Here is a 21,903-nt window from a genome sequence, read left to right on the forward strand (position 1 = left end):
GGATTTCCGGAGAAATACAATAAGTCTTAGAAGGAACTCACTCGGGTTTTAAACCAATGCCTTTACTTAAGGATTTCCTGAGAAATACAATAAGTCTTAGAAGGAACTCACTCGGGTTTTAAACCGATGCCTTTACTTAAGGATTTCCGAAGAAATACAATAAGTGTTGAAGGACCCACACGAATTTTCATCCGATGCCTTATAGTTGGATCTTGTTCTTGAATGTGGTGTATGATGCCCCCCAATCAAAAGATGGTTTGTTGAAAGCCAAAAATTGCATTGATTGAGTTGAAAATGATTACATCGCGAACAAAATTGAAATCATCATCAAGGATAAAACTTTTTGAGATGCCTGGCATTCCACGACCGATCCAACTCTTTCTGAGTGTTGATGTTCTTCAGCCTATAAGCTCCTGAACCAACTGGTTTTACAACCATATAAGGTCCTTCCCAGGAAGGGTCCAATTTTCTTTGGTGACGCAGGTCGGAAGCTAGGGTGTTTCTCAACACCAAATCTCCGGCTAAGTACCGATGATTCTTCACTCGTGTATTATAATGAGACGCTATCCTTCTTTGATAATGTTGAGTTCGTGCTATTGCCTTTGCCCGAACTTCGTCCAACAGATCAAGACTATCAAGCAGTCCTTGTTCATTTGCTTTTTCCTCGAACTCACGATCCCGTAATGTCCCCACCATTATCTCCACTGGTGCCAATGCTTCGGATCCATATGCCAACCTGAATGGAGTTTCTCCTGTGGGTGTTCGAACCGTAGTTCTATAGGCCCACAGTACATTATGAAGTTCTTCGACCCAAGAAGCTTTGTAAGTTTCGAGTCTTCTCTTTATTCCTTCCAGTAGCGTTCGGTTAGTAACCTCTACCTGTCCATTGCTCTGGGGGTATGCCACTGAGGACATACGATGCTTGATCATATATGTTCCGCAAAATTGCTCGAATTGTGGACAGTCGAACTGAGTACCATGGTTAGTGACGATAATCTTTGGAATCCCAAAGCGATATATGATTGATTCAAGCACGAATTTCTCCACTTTTTTCTCAGTAATTGCTGCCGGCCCTGCGCTTCAACCCATTTCGTGAAGTAATCAATTGCTACTATCAGATATTCCCGTCCGTCTGACGCCTTGGTGAATTTGCCCATGATATTAATTCCCCACATCGCAAAGGGAATGGGATCTAGAATTGAAGTCATGGTTTCCGCCGGGCGCTTCGATACTATAGCATGAATTTGACAGTTACCACACCGACGAACATATTCCATAGCAGCCTCTTGGACCTTAGGCCAATATAACCCAAGTCTCAGAATTTTGTGAGCCAGGGCTCGTCCACCCATGTGAGCTCCACAAATTCCTTCATGCACCTCAGCCAAAGCTGATTTTTCTCCTTCGGGGCCTATACATCTCATAAGGGGTCCAGAATAAGATCTTTTGTATAGTCTCCCATTCTGAATGACAAAACTAGCTGATCGTATCTTGATCAACTTTGCCTCTTTCGGATCCTCAGGTAATTTATCATCTCTCAGATACTCGATTATCGGATCCATCCAGCAACGCTCTGCTTCAATATAAGAAATTTCTTTCTCATGATAACTTGGAAAAGTTATTTCTTCAATATAGACCGAAGGGTCTAGATTCTTTTCTTTGGCATTGGCTAGTCGGGATAGCTCATCTGCCACTGAATTTTCATTCCTCGAAATCTGAGATATCTTCAAATTCCGAAATTGGTTTTGAAATTCGTGCACTATCTCTTGATATTTCTGCAAGCGAGGTTCTTTAATACCATACTCCCCCTGGACTTGGTTGACTATAAGTTGAGAGTAACTATAAATAGTAACATCTGCAATAGACAATGCTTTTGACAACCGAAGTCCAGCTATCAGAGCCTCATATTCTGCTTCGTTATTACTTGCTTCAAATGCAAATCTCAAAGCATATCGAATAATAAATCCTGCTTGACTTTTTAATAGAATTCCAGCTCCTGCTCCATCTTTATTACTCGAACCATCCACATATACCTCGTAAGTGGTTGGTATAACGGGATCCTCGATGGGGGGTTCCACCGGTGCAGTAGTTTCTACTACAAAATCGGCTAATGCCTGAGCCTTGATTGCAGTTCTGGGCTTAAAACTCACTTGGAACTCACTGAGTTCAATTGACCAGGACACCATCCTTCCAGACAAATCAGGTTTATTAAGAACTTTACTAAGAGGAAAAGTTGTAAATACCTCAATTGGATGAGCCTGAAAATATGGCCTTAGCTTCCTGGCGGCCATCATGAGACCCAGAGCCTACTTCTCAATCTGCGAATATCTTGTCTCCGCATCTAGCAACACGTGGCTTACATAGTAGATCGGCCACTGTTTTTTATCTTTTTCACGAACAAGTACCGCACTGACCGCTGAAAGGGACGTCGCTAGATATAGCTGTAATATTTCCCCCTTCTCTGGTTTGGACAAGATCGGTGGTTGTCCGAGCGCTTCTTTTAACTCCTCGAAAGCTTTCTGGCACTCTTCAGTCCATTTTGCTTCCTTGCTGCCCTTCAAGTCTTTAAGTGCCTTGAAGAAAGGTAAACATTTTTCTCCAGACTTGGAGATGAATCGATTCAAAGCAACAACTCTCCCTGTTAAACACTGCACATCACGAACAGTTTTGGGAGCCTCCATATAAACCAGAGCTCGTATTTTGGCAGGATTAGCCTCAATTCCCCTCTGTGATACCGTGAAGCCCAAAAATTTGCCCGAGGAGACTCCAAAGGCGCACTTTTTTGGGTTTAGCTTCATTTGATACTTTCGCAGTACTGAGAATACCTCAGTCAAATCTGCAATATGATTTGCTTTTGTAAAGCTTTTCACTAGCATGTCGTCAACATAAGCTTCAACATTCTTTCCTATCAGCTCTTTGAAGATCTTATTGACGACCCTCTGATATGTTGCTCCTGCGTTTTTCAGGCCAAAAGGCATGACCTTATAATAATAGCTTTCACGATCAGTCATGAAAGCCGTAAACTTCTCATCCTCCTTATTCATAAGGATCTGATTATACCCTGAGTAGGCATCCATGAAACTTAAAGTTTCATATCCTACAGTCGCATCTATCAAGAGGTCAATCCGAGGCAACGGATAGCAATCTTTAGGGCAAGCCTTGTTAAGATTTGTGTAGTCTGTACACATCCTCCACTTCCCATTCGCCTTTTTTACCATTACCACGTTGGCCAACCAAGTTGGGCATTCAATTGGTTCTATGAAACCAGAATTCTTGAGTTTTTCAACTTCGCTACGAACGGCTTCATATTTTGCAATGGAGAAATTTCTCCTTTTACGTATCCATTGGTTTCGCCTTAGGATCTATCCGAGTTTATGCTCTGCATGACACCCGATCGATTCCTAGCATGTCTTCAGCAGACCATGCAAATACATCTTTATTATGTTGAAGAAATAACTTCAACTTATCTTTAAATTCCTCCAGCTGTTCAGACCCGATATAAGTAATATTTTTCTCATCCTCGGTACACAGCTGGATTTGTTCCAGCTTCTCCACTGGTTCGGGTCTTTGCATCTCTGCCTCTTCCCGATCGTCTCGTATTCTATAGGTAGGGCAGTTACCTTCCATGGGCCCTCCTTGTCTTTTAAATAGGCAACGTAACACTGCCGAGAGATCTTCTGGTCAGAGGAGACTTGACCAATTCCCATATCAGTCGAGAATTTTATCTTCAGGTGTTTTGTCGAAACAATAGCACCTAGCTTGGATAAAGATGGTCGCCCGAGGATCATATTATAAGCTGGCAGTTCCCGAACAACCAAAAAATTGATTCGGACGGTTGTTTCCTTAGGAAAACTTCCAATAGATAAGTCCAATTGGACCGATCCTTCCGCCACTGCAGATGACCCTGCAAAACCATATAGATGTGTGGATGAAGGTTTCATCAAGTCCTGATCCACCTTCAATTTTTGATATACTTCGTAAGAAATTAGGTCAGCTGCAGACCCTATATCAACCAAAACTCTATGCACTTCCCGACGTGCAATCTCTACCTTGATGACTATGGCATCATCATGAGGTAAACAAACATCTCTTTCGTCCTCCTCGCTAAAGGTGATAGAATCTTCACCATTCAGCTTCTTCCGCTTTTGCGTCTCTCCGATTCCAACAAGTATGGATTTTTTTTCAGACTCCGGAGTGATTCGGGCTCTAGTCCCCCGAAGATGGTAAGGATCGGTGACCGAGTAGCTTCAATCACCTCCTTGCCCTTCTTAGACTTCAGGGCCTCCCTTGATCGTTCCGAACTAACCGAACGATCCCTTTTAGGAGCAGCCGTACATGGCTCACGTGCCTCCTCCCTCCTTCTGCTAACAAAACTGGACAAATGTCCCTGAGATATTAATCTCTCAATATCTGCTTTCAGATGACGACAGTCATTAGTATAATGACCATAGTCCTTGTGGAATCGGCAATACTTTTCTCGATCCTACTGCTCTCTCCGGGTTTCAAAAGAATTTTAGGCGGCCACTTCAAGATATTTTTTCTTTTGATGATATTTAAAATATCAGCCCGAGGAACATTCAATGGAGTGTACTCACTTTTACCGGGAGACCTTTGGCGCCAAGCCTGAGATTTTCCAACCCGATCACGGACATTTTTCTTTGGCTTACGTCGCTCGGGAGCCTTACATTTCCTTATTGGAGACTTTATTATCTCCTTGGCGCGTGTCTAGAATCTCCATGACTTCAGCTGCTCCCCAAGCCAGGGTGGGGGGAAATCCAAATCAAACTACAAAACTTAAATTAGGGGAGAAAAGACAAGACGATGACCCGAAGTAAAGTAAGAAGTCAGCTTTGGGCCATCCCGGTAGAGGACTTGGTGTCGGCTTTGAATCCATGAAGGTTGATGATGAGGTTCTATTTATGGAAACTGAATCCTGATGAAGATCTAATTAGTTGATGGACTTGGAGTGCTCTCTATCTTGGTTTGAAGGCATTTCTACCTACTAGGTAAGTCACTTGACTTGTGTGCAAAACCCCTTTAGGTTTGGATTTGATCCGGGCCTTCAATTCCCTCGTTTTGGCCTTCTTGTCGGCATTGGTCGTGATTGATTGGTCGGCTGGGGCGGATCGACCAATCCACTCGACCAATGGGTCTTGTCTTTGGCAATTAGGTTGATTCTTGCTCTATTTAAGTCTAACCTCGAGTCCACTTTGTATTTGCTGCCTCCAAACCCTCTGGAACGAACCAAAGACCTCTGCAAGTCATCTCTCTTGCATCCTTGGAGTTTTCTTGGCGGATCTTCGTCGGAACTCTTCTTTTTGCATCAAAAGGTATGTCTACTCTCTCTTCTTCTCCTACATCTTTGTTTTTCTTTCCTTTTTGAGTTGAGACAGTAGAAGAGATGCTGCATCCTCTGTTGCAAACATCTCTGAACATGTTCTCATGATCATCCTAAGGATTTAAGGCTAGAACAATGATCTTAACCATGATCATTGCAAGCTTTTGAAGGATTCATGATCAAACCATGATTTAATCTCTGTTAATTTCCTAATCTGAATTCGATCTCTTTGGATCTTCTTTCATTGATCATGTTAGTGGTTAATGGTTGTGTTTTCTTTCTATGATCCATAATCCATAGAATTCTAGTTGTTCTCTTCTACCTTACTATGTGTTCTTCATGATGCATGATAGTTACATTTATGGTAGGTTTTATTTCCTTATTTAGATTTATGCTTCTAAGCCTTATTCCATGAAGACCTATGCATGTTTTCATGTTTTCATTACCGAAAGCAATGATCCATCCTCCTATTGTTCTTGTCTTTGTTTTCTATTTCAAAATTCATCAAGATCCATGTTTGAGTTAATTATGGTAACTTTTTGTTTCCTAATTTGGATCTTGATACCTTGATTTGATTAGTGTTTTGAGGTCCCCTTTATGTTAGAATACTACTGATGTAGTCTACCCCTTGATTAGTACCCTTTTGAACCACCAAATTCGGATTTCATATCTCAAAACTCTGATTTTATAAGCTCTCTTATGCATTGCATTGGTCGACTGATTGGTCGTTGGACCACTCGACCAATCCACTCGACCAATGAGTACGGCAACTCCAGAATTGGTGCATTTCGGATATTTTGATATATATTCTGCTAGGGATCTTTCCTAATATGTTGTATATACTTGTTTAGGACCTTCTTCTCAAGTTTGCCAAGATCTTACTTGATTTCTTAGGATTCTTTGCGAGTTATAAAAGGTAAGGATGGTTATTTCCTTAATTACATAGATAGCATGAATCTAGTTTCTATATTTGAATACCATGAATATGTTTCCTAAATTAGATTCTTACAATGATATACTATTGTTGCATAACTTTGATTACGGTAGCATTACTTATTCATATTGAATTGATTCATGTATGATTTACTTACCAATGTTATACAAGTGATTGTAATATTGATTTCTTTCCATATATGGAGTTACCATATATGTGATGATATGAATTGATGCATGTGTATGCTTACGTATGGTTTGGAAAGGAGAGGTGTCCTTTTGACACTTCTGTCCTTGGACTACTACGGGAATATTATGGGATATTTCCGGAGATGCCCTCTGGACACCTTCCTAAAACTGTTGGATGACATATCTAGGATTGTCTAGTAGTGTTTGGCTAGGATGTCCTGTTATGTCGAGACCCTAATCGGAGGGGTATTGAGACCGAACGACCCGTGGTAGCAATGGGGATTCATGGGCGCTCAAGACCGGTAACCAACCCGTGAGAGGACGGGAATCACATTGTGGGGGCCATTTGTTGGTAGGGTTGCATATGGTTAGACTTGGGCTCACGGGCGCTTAAGACCGGTAACCAACCCGTGAGAGGACGTGAGAGCTTCCCGTTTACCATATGTGGATAACCAATAGGGTTGATGAGTCCGTAGTCCGAGTTGGTCGGTGCCATAGGATACTGCCGACTCTAGTGTGAAGGATACCGGAAAGGATCGTCGGGGACGAGGAATGGAAGTATCTGGATCGACTTGATGTAACCAAGTAGAAGACTTGCATTTGGCTAGGTTTTACCCTGACATGCGCCAGTACTTATACCAAATGGTTGTGAGAGAGTGTGTTGACTTAACCCCCTGCCAAGGTTTGTCCTGAGGGATGAAGGACCCATTACCAATCGGCTGCTCAAGACCGGTGAAATGATCCGTGAGAGAATCCAAGATATCTTAAATGGTTGAGGATGTGAGTGGACTTTCCTAAAGAAGTACGGTGCTATGGCTTAAAGCATGTGCGCAATAGAGACCAGCATACATAGAGTTAGATTCATTCATTCATTGTTTGTCTCATATCATATTGCATTTATGATTGTTACGGAATCCTGCCATTTATGTTATTATGGATTTTAAGCGCCTTGCTGAGTTTCTTTGAAACTCATTCCTTTATTGTACAATGTTGTTAGACTATCCTGCAGTCTTGAGTACTATGACGGTCCCTATGAGGAAGCGCAAGGCGAAGAGACATATCTCCGGGAAGGTGATTGCGGTTACCACAATTACTACGAAGATCCGCGGGTGGTTATGCTCCGTACGATGCTTAGTCCGACCATTGAGTGGAAGCGTCCTTGTGCCATTTATGAGATCTATACCTACAAGGATGTCGTCTACAAAGTGGAGAATAATTTAGTTACCCAATGTACTTGCTACTGGGATTAGATTTTATCTAGTTTATTCTTTCGAGCTACTTTTCCGCTGGTTGTAAAGTGGGATTTTTGCTTCACTTTACTTATCGTTTGACACTACGATTATATCTATTATTCCGATTCGTTTATGATTCATTCTTTCATTATTGGATCTATGATTTATCTTCCGCACTCTTGTTATGGTTGTTCATGATTATGTTATTGTTTATGTGGGAGGTTGATCACTCGATACCACGATCTTCGGGCTGTGGATCACACTCTCGGGTATGCCGGATAGGGTACCGGGCTGGGAGGGCGTGATGATTGGTATCGAGCCCAAGGTTCGAGGAGATCCTAACCACAAAAGACAACAACTGAACATTCTGAGTCATTGATCCGAAATGACTCTTCTACTCTTAGAAGTGAATAATAGAACACTGAATTAGAAACTTGACCTTTGAGGCATAAGTGAGAACATTTACGAATAACATACCATAATTATACTTGAACAAATGTCACTAATGCAAGGAAAAGAAAGTTGCATAACATACAATAATTAAAGAGAAACAAAATGAACTTCATTAATTTCAAAAGTTTTTACAATGATTACATCCGAAATGCATAAATGGAAAATCCTAAAGTACGGTCTATCTAGGTGATCTACTACGATCTCTGTATGCTCCGAACTCCTCGCTAGCTGAGTCACCGATGCTCTATCCTGTCTGTCGAGACTCCATCCTCTCGTACATCTGCTCTGTCGACCTCCATCCTCTCTAGCATGGAAGTCATCGATCTCATCTGTGCACCAAGATCTGAAGTCTCCGGAACCGCATGTGAAGGGCCGCCTGCCTCGAAGTGTGATGAAGGAAACTCATGATGCACGGGCTCAGCCCTCGCGCATATCTGTATCATCTCCGGCCTGATCATCACTATCGGGACCGATATCCTCTCCTCCATCCTCTCGATCCCTCATCCTCATCCTCGATTCATCATCATCCTCACCCTACTGGACCGGGAGATCTCTCTAAGCGATGTAGTCTCATACGTCGAATGGTCCGAGTCCCAATGGGGGTATCCCTATGATCTAGTGTCCATCGGAGTATCCTCGAAACTCACCCCGAAATGCTGAAGATCAAAGTCGAAGCCTCCCATAGCAAAGGTTCCGCATGCTAGGCCGCAGAACTAAGTCCGGCATGACCTGCTGAATGATGTAGGAGAGATCGATCTCGAAGCCCATGTAGATGCGGTAGATGACCAAGGCCTCCATCATTGTGACCCAATGGTGATGTCCGGCTTTCGGCATGATGTTTCGGCCGACTATGCGACCGATAATACGTGCGAGAACCCGTCATCCGTCCGCTAGTCCACGGTGTGAAGCATCGGCGGCTATCCCATAGCGTAGAGCATATCTCGCGAAGCTCGTACGGCATCGGATGGCTGTCCGGGTCTGCTCCTGCGGGTATCCACACACTCTGTTGTGGATAGTGAGGGACTGCAAGATCTCGGCCGGTGTCCGGGTAGAGAAGCGAATCCGAGTCCGAAGGACCCCTGCTCCCGAGGACAAGTACGAGTGGATGTCCCCGGCCCCGAGCCTCCTCTGTGAAAGTGAGGTTCTTTGAAGAACAACCTCACTAGCTCCGGGTATACCGGCAAGTCCTCGGTGAAGAGGTGAGTCCACTCGTAAAGTGTCGAACCTCTGCCGGATCCTAAAGGCTACGAGCTGGCGTAAGTGAAGTAGACGCCCCATCTCGATGTTACAATAGCTGAAGTAGGCCTCGTACGGAAACTCGGCCCGAGGTGTGTCAAATAGGTCCGGTCTCCTAACCTCCTCTCTGGGCTCGAAAGGAACCCGACCTCTGCCCCCTAAGAGCACCTACGATGCGACCTCGACCTCTACCTCCTCCTCGTCCTCCCCTCTGCATGATGTATCTGTGGAAGAGACAAGAGACAATTCCAATTAGTGCTATTTCAAGAGTTGAGCCAAAAAGGGTATTTTCGTAATTTTTCGGAAAATTTCAAATTTGGGGGAAATTTGATTTGAACATACTAGCATGTGCGCAATACTTGGAATTTCATGTCTATGAAGTTGTTTTGATGAAAATCGATCGAAAACTTGGATTAAAGCGAAAAATTCAGCAAGAAGAAATTTGGGGATTTTGCAATTTAGGTCAAAATTGGATTTTTGAAAAGTTGAAATTGGTTAAATCAAATTGTATGGACCTATCTACAATGTCATCTTGAGCATGTAGCATTTGATCTCGTGCGAAAATTTCAAGCGGTTTGAGAGAAAACGAAATTTTTCTAAAGATATCGATTTCGATATAAAACCTTGCGAGATGAGCACCAAATGTGTTAAAACTTGTTGTCTATGCATGTCATTGTGTTTAAAACCTAGGGAATATGTTTCTAAGCATTCCTAAGCATGATATCTAGCATTGGATACAAGTAAAGCATGGTTTTATTGAAATGCAAGCATGAGAAGATGAAAATGGAAGAAAGAATGAGAGATTTACCTTGTTTGTGAAGATGGTGTGTTGTGGTGTCGTTGTTGAAGCACTAAATCACCTCAAGAACACTTGTGGGAACTCTTGGATATTTTCCCTAGAGCTCTCTCACCTTTGGAAGAAGTTAGAATGAGGTTGGAATGTGGAAATGAGGCTTATAATGCGAATTTTAGCATTCGTCTTCATTGGTCGACTCATTGGTCGGTGGGTCACTCGACCAACCACTCGACCAATGGTCACAGTGACCTCATTTGCTGTTGAATTTTTGGAAAATGTGATTTTTGCCTTATGGAATATTGTTTGATGACTATATGGATATATTTAAGCATGATTTAAGATTTCCAATCATTTGGTCAAGTGGATTTTTGATGATTTTAAGTAAAGAGTGGAAGCAAGTTGTTGATGATGTTCTTGGATATCTTGCTTATGATTTGGAAACCAAGGTGACACACTAGGTGGGAAAAGTTAAAGAAGAGAAGGGAGTTTCACCTTGGGGAGCTCCGGTCTTGTTCGTCAAGAAGAAAGACGGTAGTATGCGCTTGTGCATCGACTACCGTGAGTTGAATAAGTTGACTATCAAGAATAGATATCCGCTGCCCAGAATCGATGATCTCTTCGATCAGTTGAAGGGTGCAGTTGTATTCTCGAAGATTGACTTAAGGTCCGGATATCACCAATTGAAAGTGAAGTCTAGTGATATCTTCAAGACAGCTTTCCGGACGAGGTATGGTCACTATGAGTTTAGAGTCATGCCCTTCGGATTGACCAATGCTCCTGCGGTGTTCATGGACCTCATGAACCGAGTATTTCATGATGTGCTTGATAAGTTTGTGATTGTTTTCATTGATGACATCTTGATCTATTCGAAGAGCGAAGAAGAGCATGCGAGTCATCTAAGTTTCACTTTGCAAAGGTTGCGAGAAAAGAAGTTGTTTGCTAAGTTTAGCAAGTGTGATTTCTGGCTTAAGAGAGTGGTTTTCCTTGGTCATGTGGTTTCAGCCGAAGGTATTCGTGTCGATCCTGAAAAGGTCCAAGCTGTGGCTGATTGGGAGAGACCGAAGTCAGTAACGGAAATAAGAAGTTTTCTTGGATTGGCGGGTTACTACCGAAGGTTTATTGAGAACTTTTCTCGGTTGGCTGCTCCTATGACTAAGTTGACCAGGAAAGAAGAGAAGTTTGTTTGGTCTCGACGCCTTTGTGAGAAGAATTTCCAAGAGTTGAAAGATAGATTGACAAGTGCCCCGGTTTTGACTATACCTGATAGTTCCGGTGGTATGACGGAGTTTATACCGATGCGTCAAAGATTGGTTTGGGTTGTGTCTTGATGCAACATGGCAAGGTCGTAGCCTATGCTTCTCGGCAATTGAAGGATTATGAGCGGAATTACCCCACTCACGATCTAGAACTTGCCGCCGTTGTCTTTGCTTTGAAGATTTGGAGACATTATCTTTACGGTGAGAAGATTGCCATTTTCACGGATCATAAGAGTTTGAAATACTTCTTTACCCAAAAGGAGTTGAACATGAGACAAAGGAGATGGTTGGAACTAGTCTCCGATTATGATTGTGATATTCAGTATCATCCTGGGAAAGCAAATGTTGTTGCCGATGCTCTTAGTAGGAAGAACCGGAAGAGGACTTTGGATTTGAATGCTTTGAGTTTACCATTGTGGTCTTCTATTGAGAGTTTTGATTTGGAAATCGTCCTGAGAATTCTGATTTTATTCTTTACGCCATGACGGCAAGATCTGGTCTTAGAGATAAGATTGTTGCTCTGCAGAGTTCGATCAAGAGTTTTTGACCAAAGTTGAGAAGATTTCTTCGAATCCTGAGTCGGACCCCGACTTTGGTATATCCATGGATGGTGCTTTGTTGTTTAGAGGAAGACTGTGTGTGCCGGCAAACGATGAAGTTAAGAATGAAATATTGAAGGAAGCACACCAGTCGGTCTTTCATTGTACACCGGGAAGCACCAAGATGTACAAGGACTTGAAGGAACATTTTTGGTGGATTGGTCTAAAGGCGGATGTTGACGATTTTGTTGCCAAGTGTGAGACTTGCCAACGTGTGAAAGCCGTTCGACAACCTCCATCTGGATTACTTCAACCCCTTCCTATTCCTAGTTGGAAGTGGGAAGATATCTCCATGGACTTTGTGACTAGCTTGCCTCGGACAAGTAAAGGCAATGACACTGTGTGGGTGATTGTTGATAGGTTGACCAAATCAGCCCATTTCATTCCTATGAAGATCACTCATACTCTGGATAAGCTAGCAAGGCTTTATGTGGATAATGTGGTTCGTCTGCATGGTGTGCCATTGAGTATTGTCTCGGATCGTGATCCTAGGTTCACCTCAAGGTTTTGGAATAGTTTGCGAGAAGGCCTTGGGAACCCAATTGAACTTGAGTACAGCTCATCATCCACAGTCGATGGACAATCCGAGCGGACAATTCGGACATTGGAAGACATGCTCAGATCTTGTGTGGTGGATATGGGTGGAAATTGGGATGAACACCTAGCTTTGGTTGAGTTTGCCTATAACAACAGTTATCAAGCAACAATAGGCATGGCTCCATTCAAGGCTTTGTATGGTAGTACTTGTAGGACACCTTTGTACTGGATCGAGACAGGTGAAAGAAAAGTCTTAGGTCCCGAGATGATTGAAGCTACAAGTGCTATGGTAGATATGATAAGAGAAAGGATTAAGTCCGCTTGATCGAGACGGAAATCTTATGCTTGATAAGAGAAGGACCGATTTGGAATTTCAAGTTGGAGAGAAAGTCTTTATGAAGGTCTCACCAATGAAGGGTGTGATGAGATTCAATGTTAAGGGAAAGCTTAGCCCTCGTTACATTGGACCTTTCGAGATTTTGGAAAAGGTTGGACCTGTTGCGTATCGATTAGCATTACCTCCGTCTCTTGCTGGTGTGCACAATGTGTTCCATATTTCGATGCTCCGAAAATACATAGAGAATCCGGAACACATTTTGCAGCAAGCACCTGAAGGACTTAGTGCTGATTTGACCTATGATGAAGAACCGGCCGAAATCCTGGATAGGAAGGACAAGCAGCTGCGGAATCGCGCCATTCCTTTGGTGAAGATTCGGTGGAAGAACCATACCCCTGAAGAAGCTTCTTGGGAGAAGGAAGAAGACATGAAGGAGAAGTTTCCTTACCTCTTTGGAAGCACAGTACGCTTTCAATTTCGGGGACGAAATTTCTTTAAGGGGGGAGAATGTGAAACCCAGCCCTAACCTTGACCCGGAAACCTTGTTATTTGTAGGTCCGATGACCCGAAGTAAAGTAAGAAGTCAGCTTTGGGCCATCCCAAGAGAGGACTTGGTGTCCGGCTTTGAATCCATGAAGGTTGATGATGAGGTTCTATTTATGGAAACAGAATCCCGATGAAGATCTAATTAGTTGATGGACTTGGAGTGCTCTCTATCTTGGTTTGAAGGCATTTCTACCTACTAGGTAAGTCACTTGACTTGTGTGCAAAACCCCTTTAGGTTTGGATTTGATCCGGGCCTTCAATTCCCTGTTTTGGCCTTCTTCGTCGGCATTGGTCGACTGATTGGTCGATCGGGCCGATCGACCAATCCACTCGACCAATGGGTGTTGTCTTTGGCAATTAGGTTGATTCTTGCTCTATTTAAGTCTAACCTCGAGTCCACTTCGTATTTGCTGCCTCCAAACCCTCTGGAACGAACCAAAGACCTCTGCAAGTCATCTCTCTTGCATCCTTGGAGTTTTCTTGGCGGATCTTCGTCGGAACTCTTCTTTTTGCATCAAAAGGTATGTCTACTCTCTCTTCTTCTCCTACATCTTTGTTTTTCTTTCCTTTTTGAGTTGGGACAGTAGAAGAGATGCTGCATCCTCTGTTGCAAACATCTCTCGAACATGTTCTCATGATCATCCTAAGGATTTAAGGCTAGAACAATGATCTTAACCATGATCATTGCAAGCTTTTGAAGGATTCATGATCAAACCATGATTTAATCTCTGTTAATTTCCTAATCTGAATTCTGATCTCTTTGGATCTTCTTTCATTGATCATGTTAGTGGTTAATGGTTGTGTTTTCTTTCTATGATCCATAATCCATAGAATTCTAGTTGTTCTCTTCTACCTTACTATGTGTTCTTCATGATGCATGATAGTTACATTTATGGTAGGTTTTATTTCCTTATTTAGATTTATGCTTCTAAGCCTTATTCCATGAAGACCTATGCATGTTTTCATGTTTTCATTACCGAAAGCAATGATCCATCCTCCTATTGTTCTTGTCTTTGTTTTCTATTTCAAAATTCATCAAGATCCATGTTTGAGTTAATTATGGTAACTTTTTGTTTCCTAATTTGGATCTTAATACCTTGATTTGATTAGTGTTTTGAGGTCCCCTTTATGTTAGAATACTACTGATGTAGTCTACCCCTTGATTAGTACCCTTTTGAACCACCAAATTCGGATTTCATATCTCAAAACTCTGATTTTATAAGCTACTGTCTGCATTGGTCGACTGATTGGTCGATTGGACCACTCGACCAATCTCGACCAATGAGCCGGCAACTCCGAATTGGTCGTTTCGGATATTTTGATATATATTCTGCTAGGGATCTTTCCTAATATGTTGTATATACTTGTTTAGGACCTTCTTCTCAAGTTTGCCAAGATCTTACTTGATTTCTTAGGATTCTTTGCGAGTTATAAAAGGTAAGGATGGTTATTTCCTTAATTACATAGATAGCATGAATCTAGTTTCTATATTTGAATACCATGAATATGTTTCCTAAATTAGATTCTTACAATGATATACTACTGTTGCATAACTTTGATTACAGTAGCATTACTTATTCATATTGAATTGATTCATGTATGATTTACTTACCAATGTTATACAAGTGATTGTAATACTGATTTCTTTCCATATATGTAGTTACCATATATGTGATGATATGAATTGATGCATGTGTATGCTTACGTATGGTTTGGAAAGGAGAGGTGTCCTTTTGACACTTCTGTCCTTGGACTACTACGGGAATATTATGGGATATTTCCGGAGATGCCCTCTGGACACCTTCCTAAACTGTTGGATGACATATCTAGGATTGTCTAGTAGTGTTTGGCTAGGATGTCCTGTTATGTCGGACCCTAATCGGAGGGGTATTGAGACCCGAACGACCCGTGGTAGCAATGGGGATTCATGGGCGCTCAAGACCGGTAACCAACCCGTGAGAGGACAGGAATCACATTGTGGGGGCCATTTGTTGGTAGGGTTGCATATGGTTAGACTTGGGCTCACGGGCGCTTAAGACCGGTAACCAACCCGTGAGAGGACGTGAGAGCTTCCCGTTTACCATATGTGGATAACCAATAGGGTTGATGAGTCCGTAGTCCGAGTTGGTCGGTGCCATAGGATACGCTGACTCTAGTGTGAAGGATACCGGAAAGGATCGTCGGGTGACGAGGAATGGAAGTATCCGGATCCGACTTGATGTAACCAAGTAGAAGACTTGCATTTGGCTAGGTTTTACCCCGACATGCGCCAAGATTTATACCAAATGGTTGTGAGAGAGTGTGTTGACTTAACCCCCTGCCAAGGTTTGTCCCGAGGGATGAAGGACCCATTACCAATCGGCTGCTCAAGACCGGTGAAATGATCCGTGAGAGAATCCAAGATATCTTAAATGGTTGAGGATGTGAGTGGACTTTCCTAAAGAAGTACGGTGCTATGGCTTAAAGCATGTACGCCAATAGAGACCAGTATACATAGAGTTAGATTCATTCATTCATTGTTTGTCTCATATCATATTGCATTTATGATTGTTCCGGAATCCTGCCATTTATGTTATTATGGATTTTAACTCCCTTTACCGAGTTTCTTTGAAACTCATTCCTTTATTGTACAATGTTGTTAGACTATCCTGCAGTACTTGAGTACTATGACGGTCCCTATGAGGAAGCGCAAGGCGAAGAGACATATCTCCGGGGAAGGTGATTGCGGTTACCACAATTACTCGAAGATCCCGCGGGTGGTTATGCTCCGTACGATGCTTAGTCCGACCATTGAGTGGAAGCGTCCTTGTGCCATTTATGAGATCTATACCTACAAGGATGTCGTCTACAAAGTGGAGAATAATTTAGTTACCCAATGTACTTGCTACTGGGATTAGATTTTATCTAGTTTATTCTTTCGAGCTACTTTTCCGCTGGTTGTAAAGTGGGATTTTTGCTTCACTTTACTTATCTGTTTGACACTCTGATTATATCTATTATTCCGATTCGTTTATGATTCATTCTTTCATTATTGGATCTATGATTTATCTTCCGCACTCTTGTTATGGTTGTTCATGATTATGTTATTGTTTATGTGGGAGGTTGATCACTCGATACCTGATCTTCGGGCTGTGGATCACACTCTCGGCATGGGGGGGGAGGGGGGGGGGCGGGAGGGCGTGACAACTATCCTTCCAGAGGGGAGGTTCGAAAACCACTTTTGTGCTGCTCCAATTAGAGATGAACCAAAAGCCCTGCATAAAATTTCATCAGAATTACCTGAAACTGCCATGGTCCGTTGGTAATAGCCGATGTGAGCTGTTGGATCTCCGGAGCCATCGAATGTTGAAAAGGTAGGCAAATGGAAGTTATGGGGAAACTGATATCCCGCAATTGGCTCGGCAAAGGGAGTCTTCCGAATGACTGAGTAAATATCCTCAGTTATTCTTCCCTTAGCCAATTGCCCTAATTTCTCATTGATGTTGGCCAATTCCTGACCAATATGGGTCGGGTGATCTTCAGCAATATGATCACGACCTTGATTAACACGATCATCCCGTGCTACTCTATCATCACGAACAGCCCGTCCTTCCCGAGTGTCACGCCCTCCCAGCCGGTACCCTATCTGGCATACCCGAGAGTGTGATCCACAGCCCGAAGATCAGGTATCGAGTGATCAACCTCCCACATAAACAATAACATAATCATGAACAACCATAACAAGAGTGCGGAAGATAAATCATAGATCCAATAATGAAAGAATGAATCATAAACGAATCGGAATAATAGATGTAATCAGAGTGTCAACAAGATAAGTAAAGTGAAGCAAAAATCCCACTTTACAACCAGCGGAAAAGTAGCTCGAAAGAATAAACTAGATAAAATCTAATCCCAAAGAGGCAAGTACATTGGGTAACTAAATTATTCTCCACTTTGTAGACGACATCCTTGTAGGTATAGATCTCATAAATGGCACAAGGACGCTTCCACTCAATGGTCGGACTAAGCATCGTACGGAGCATAACCACCCGCGGGATCTTCAGAGTAATTGTGGTAACCGCAATCACCTTCCTGGAGATATGTCTCTTCGCCTTGCGCTTCCTCATAGGGACCGTCATAGTACTCAGTACCTGCAGGATAGTCTAACAACATTGTACAATAAAGGAATGAGTTTCAAAGAAACTCAAGAAGGCGCTTAAAATCCATAATAACATAAATGGCGAGATTCCGAACAATCATAAATGCAATATGATATGAGACAAACAATGAATGAATGAATCTAACTCTATGTATGCTGGTCTCTATTGGCAGACATGCTTTAAGCCATAGCACCGTACTTCTTTAGGAAAGTCCACTCACATCCTCAACCATTTAAGATATCTTGGATTCTCTCACGGATCATTTCACCGGTCTTGAGCAGCCGATTGGTAATCGGTCCTTCATCCCTCGAGACAAACCTTGGCGAGGGGTTAAGTCAACACACTCTCTCACAACCATTTGGTATAAGTACTGGCGCATGTCAGGGTAAAACCTAGCCAAATGCAAGTCTTCTACTTGGTTACATCAAGTCAGATCCAGATACTTCCATTCCTCGTCCCTGACGATCCTTTCCGGTATCCTTCACACTAGAGTCGGCGTATCCTATGGCACCGACCAACTCGGACTACGGACTCATCAACCCTATTGGTTATCCACATATGGTAAACGGGAAGCTCTCACGTCCTCTCACGGGTTGGTTACCGGTCTTAAGCGCCCGTGAGCCCAAGTCTAACCATATGCAACCCTACCAACAAATGGCCCCCACAATGTGATTCCTGTTCTCTCACGGGTTGGTTACCGGTCTTGAGCGCCCATGAATCCCCATTGCTACCACGGGTCGTTCGGTCTCAATACCCCTCCGATTAGGGTCTGACATAACAGGACATCCTAGCCAAACACTACTAGACAATCCTATATATGTCATCCAACAGTTTAGGAAGGTGTCCAGAGGGCATCTCCGGAAATATCCCATAATATTCCCGTAGTAGTCCAAGGACAGAAGTGTCAAAAGGACACCTCTCCTTTCCAAACCATACGTAAGCATACACATGCATCAATACATATCATCACATATATGGTAACTCCATATATGGAAAGAAATCAATATTTCAATCACTTGTATAACATTGGTAAGTAAATCATACATGAATCATTTCAATATGAATAAGTAATGCTACTGTAATCAAAGTTATGCAACAGTAGTATATCATTGTAAAAATCTAATTTAGGAAACATATTAATGATATTCAAATATAGAAACTAGATTCATGCTATCTATGTAATTAAGGAAATAACCATCCTTACCTTTTATAACTCGCAAAGAATCCTAAGAAATCAAGTAAGATCTTAGCAAACTTGAGAAGAAGGTCCTAAACAAGTATATACAACATATTAGGAAAGATCCCTAGCAGAATATATATCAAAATATCCAAAGCAGACCAACTGGAGTTGTTTGTACTCATTGGTCGAGTGGATTGGTCAAGTGGTCCAGTCGACCAATCAGTCGACCAATGCAGACAGTAGCTTATAAAATCAGAGTTTTGAGATATGAAATCCGAATTTGGTGGTTCAAAAGGGTACTAATCAAGGGGTAGACTACATCAGTAGTATTCTAACATAAAGGGGACCTCAAAACACTAATCAAATCAAGGTATCAAGATCCAAATTAGGAAACAAAAAGTTACCATAATTAACTCAAACATGGATCTTGATGAATTTTGAAATAGAAAACAAAGACAAGAACAATAGGAGGATGGATCATTGCTTTCGGTAATGAAAACATGAAAACATGCATAGGTCTTCATGGAATAAGGCTTAGAAGCATAAATCTAAATAAGGAAATAAAACCTACCATATATGTAACTATCATGCATCATGAAGAACACATAGTAAGGTAGAAGAGAACAACTAGAATTCTATGGATTATGGATCATAGAAAGAAAACACACCCATTAACCACTAACATGATCAATGAAAGAAGATCCAAAGAGATCAGAATTCAGATTAGGAAATTAACAGAGATTAAATCATGGTTTGATCATGAATCCTTCAAAAGCTTGCAATGATCATGGTTAAGATCATTGTTCTAGCCTTAAATCCTTAGGATGATCATGAGAACATGTTCAGAGATGTTTGCAACAGAGGATGCAGCATCTCTTCTACTGTCTCAACTCAAAAAGGAAAGAAAAACAAAGATGTAGGAGAAGAAGAGAGAGTAGACATACCTTTTGATGCAAAAAGAAGAGTTCCGACGAAGATCCGCCAAGAAAACTCCAAGGATGCAAGAGAGATGACTTGCAGAGGTCTTTGGTTCTGCTCCAGAGGGTTTGGAGGCAGCAAATACGAAGTGGACTCGAGGTTAGACTTAAATAGAGCAAGAATCAACCTAATTGCCAAAGACAGCACCCATTGGTCGAGTGGATTGGTCGATCGCCCCGACCGACCAATCACCGACCAATGCCGACAAAGAAGGCCAAAACAGGGAATTGAAGGCCCAGATCAAATCCAAACCTAAAGGGGTTTTGCACACAAGTCAAGTGACTTACCTAGTAGGTAGAAATGCCTTCAAACCAAGATAGAGAGCACTCCAAGTCCATCAACTAATTAGATCTTCATCAGGATTCTGTTTCCATAAATAGAACCTCATCATCAACCTTCATGGATTCAGAACCCCCGGTGGGTGAATGACTTCTTACCCCTGTATCCAACCTTGTATTTGAATCAGTTGTACTCTCTTGCGGTCTGTCGAACCGATCGTCTCGCCTAGGTTGATCATCAATCCTCCTAGGTCCTCGGTCTCCTTCACGAAAATTCTGACCGATATTCCGGTCTTCAGCCAATCTCTGATCATGTGGCAATGCACGTCTCCCTGAATCGCGTTGATCAGGTTCTTGTGGTAAAACCACTCGTCTGGTGAGCATGCGGAGTGCTTGGCTCACCTCCAAGAGTTGAATCTTTACCTGATCCAATTGATCTTGGAGTGTATCAGGAGGAGGATTACGTCCTCCCTGGCCACCATCTACCTCGATAGGATTTTGGCTTCCCTGGGGAATACCTGGATTATTCGCTCCAGGGATCTGAACACCGGAATTGCGCTGTGCAGCGGCTGCTGATCTAGTCACCATGGCTTTTCAAGTTGTTTCCCACAGACGGCGCCAAATGATGCGTCCAAAATCTGCTCAGCCCTTAGATCTCCTCGTGATGACCTACAAAATGAAAGCGTCAGATGTGGCCCGACCGCTGGGGTCGGGAGTCCACCTCCGAAGGCTAAGTCAGTTGATGAACTTAATCACAAACGGCTCTGCTAGAAGTACAGAGCTAAGGAATGAAGAACTGGGAAAGGTGATCTAGATCGTAAGCCGCTGATAGTTTAAGTCTATCAGTATGTATCTGAACCTGAGTCTCAGATTGTGTGTTTTCGATCCCCCTCACCTCGTATGGTAGTGAGGTTTATATAGAGTGTACCTTCGAATCTCCTTCGTTGGATGCACTTGAGCCTTCTTCGGGTAGTCGTTGGATCTTAGCAGATAGATCCGTTGAGCAACAGACTTCTACTAGTTTGGACTAGTAGAGGACTCCTGAGATAACTCTTTAGGTTATGCGATGATTATCCCTTCGATAATGATTAGCCGCAGCCGTCAATTCGAGTCTGCCATCATTAGGGTAATTACCCTAATCCAAAAGTAGGATTAGGGCGAGCTTGTAGCTGAATCAGTTTTCTTCTTCAGCAAGCCATCCTCTGGATCCGGTTCGCTCGGGAGCGAGTCGGTTCCCTCTGTCTCGACCGGGGTCGAGGGTCGAACCAGGTACGAACCCGGTTTGATCATAATTTCTCCGTATCACAACCCTACCCATAAATGGCCCCCACAATGTGATTCATGTCCCCTCACGGGTTGGTTACCGGTCTTGAGCGCCCATGAATCCCCATTGCTACCATGGGTCATTTGGTCTCAATACCCTTCCGAATCGGGTCTGATATAACAGGGGTATAACCTAGCCAAACACTGCTAGACAAGTCCTAGGTATGACAACAAATAATTCAGGAAAGCGTCAAAGGGCAACATTGGAAATATCCCATACTACTCCCAATGAGGTCCAAGGACAGAAATGTCAAAAGGACATTCTTCAATCGCAAATCATACCTAAACAATCACAATCATAATTCAGTCATATCATCCACGACAGATATCTCATCATATAAAAGAGTATAATAAGACAAGATTAAATGAATAAGAAACATACATGAATAAGTATTCATTTATGATCAAGTACATAAAGTAAATATGGAAATAAGATCCTACTGTACTTACAGCATTCATATCATAATGGAAACTAACATAACAGTAGCTAAATCATGCATTCATGTCATAATACATAAAGACATATAAATAGGCATATTGTGAGTTGGAATACTCA

This window comes from Hakea prostrata, chromosome 8 (genome assembly GCF_041222555.1).
Source record: "Hakea prostrata isolate BN-2017 chromosome 8, UWA_Hpros_2, whole genome shotgun sequence".
Lineage (NCBI taxonomy): Eukaryota > Viridiplantae > Streptophyta > Magnoliopsida > Proteales > Proteaceae > Hakea > Hakea prostrata.